Source organism: Bison bison, unplaced genomic scaffold (genome assembly GCF_000754665.1).
Source record: "Bison bison bison isolate TAMUID 2011002044 unplaced genomic scaffold, Bison_UMD1.0 scf7180017864364, whole genome shotgun sequence".
In the NCBI taxonomy this organism is placed as follows: Eukaryota; Metazoa; Chordata; class Mammalia; order Artiodactyla; family Bovidae; genus Bison; species Bison bison.
Window position 1 is genome coordinate 16,227 of NW_011494936.1, and position 2,227 is coordinate 18,453.

Genomic DNA, 2,227 nt, shown 5'->3' on the forward strand with positions numbered 1-2,227 from the left:
AATAACCTCAGATATGCAGATGACACCACCCTTATGGGAGAAAGTGAAGAGGAACTAAAAAGCCTCTTGATGAAAGTGAGAGTGGAGAGTGAAAAAGTTGGCTTAAAGCTCAACATTCAGAAAACGAAGATCATGGCATCCGATCCCATCTCTTCATGGGAAATAGGGGGGGAAACAGTGGAAACAGTGTCAGACTTTATTTTTCTGGGCTCCAAAATCACTACAGATGGTGACTGCAGCCATGAAATTAAAAGACGCTTACTCCTTGGAAGGAAAGTTATGACCAACCTAGATAGCATATTCAAAAGCAGAGACATTACTTTGCCAACAAAGGTCCATCTAGTCAAGGCTATGGTTTTTCCAGTGGTCATGTATGGATGTGAGAGTTGGACTGTGAAGAAGGCTGAGCACCAAAGAATTGATGCTTTTGAACTGTGGTGTTGGAGAAGACTCTTGAGAGTCCCTTGGACTGCAAGGAGATCCAACCAGTCCATTCTGAAGGAGATCAGCCCTGGGATTTCTTTGGAAGGAATGATGCTAAAGCTGAAACTCCAGTACTCTGGCCACCTCATGCGAAGAGTTGACTCATTGGAAAAGACTCTGATGCTGAGAGGGATTGGGGGCAGGAGGAGAAGGGGACGACAGAGGATGAAATGGCTGGATGGCATCACTGACTCGATGGACGTGAGTCTCGGTGAACTCTGGGAGTTGGTGTTGGACAGGGAGGCTTGGCGTGCTGCGATTCATGGGGTCGCAAAGAGTCGGACACAACTGAGCGACTGATCTGATCTGATCTGATCTGATGGGTCTGTTACTATTCGCTGTCACAACTTTTTTCATAAACTAAAGCAGCAGCAGCATACCAGTTAGTTACCAACAACTGTGAGAATTTATTTGTAGCCCTCCAATTACATTCAAGGGGCAGTAGGAAGGTATTAAAGACAACTGAAATAACAATGAGCATAGATGCTTATCCACAAAACTAGTTCTGCATTCTTAACAAATATTTTTTATGCTATATTCTTCTTTCAAACTTGAGTCTTAGAGAAGCTTACACTCACCTTTGAGTTCAGCCCTCACCATCTATTCCTTACAGTTGGAAGAAATAGACTTCAAAACAGAGACTAAGGAACAGAATAGAGCCCAGAAATAAATCCATGCATATATGGTCAACTGATCTTGGACAAGAATGCCAAAAGTACACAACGGAGAAAGGATGACCTCTTCAACAAATGGTCCTATGAAAACTGGATTAGTGCATGTGTGGGTGCTCAGTTGACTCTTTGTGACCCCATGGACTATAGCCCACCAGGCTCCTCTGCTCTGGGATTTCCCAGGCAGGAACACTGGAGTGGGTTGCCGTTTCCTTCTCCAGTGGATCTTCTTGATCAAGGGATTGAACCCACGTCTCCTGCACATCTCCTGCATTGCAGGTGGATTCATTTTTTTTTTTTTTAAAACCACTGAGCCACTGAGGAAAATTGGACGCTTACATGCAAAAGAGTGATTATTGGACCCTATTTCACACCATACACAACAATCAACACAAAAATCAAAATGGAATAAAGACTTAAATATAGGATCTAAAATTGTAAAATTCTTAAAAGAAAACTTAAGGGAAAAGCTTTATGACATTAGCCTTGACACTGATTTCATGGCTATGACAGCAAAAGCACAAGCAAAACAAACTAAATAAATAAGTAGGATTAAAAAGGTTCTGCACCGCAAAGAAACAACATAATGAAAAGGCAACTCACAGAACAAGAGAAAATATTTGCAAGACATATATCTGACAAGAAGTTATTCTCTAAAATTTTAACAAAGAAGATACACAAATGCACAGCAGGTATATGAAAAAATGCTCAGTGTCACTAATTACCAGGGAAATGCAAATCAAAACCACGAGATATCACCTCATATCTGCCAAGATGGCTATCATTATAAAAAGAAAAAAAAAATAGACAATAAGTGTTGGCAAGTATGTGGAGAAATTGGAAATCCTGCACATTACTAGTGGGAACTAGAAATGGTGAGGCTGCCATGAAAACAGTGTGGAGTTTCCTCAAAAAATTAAAAGTAGAATGACCATATGATCTAGCAACCCTACTTCTGGATATATATCCCAAAAAAAGTGAAAACAGAATCTCAAAGAGATATCTGCACCCATGTTCACAGCAATATTATTCACCAATAACCAAGATGTGGCAGCAACCCAAATGTCTATCTA

The 2,227-nt window shown here is 40.7% G+C and overlaps 1 protein-coding gene across 1 annotated transcript in view; it reads left to right on the forward strand.

Annotated features, from left to right (window-relative positions):
* Window positions 1-2,227, forward strand: part of SRI (sorcin) — a 22,805-nt gene that overhangs the window by 5,593 nt on the left and 14,985 nt on the right. The gene's annotated exons all lie outside the window — the stretch shown is intronic.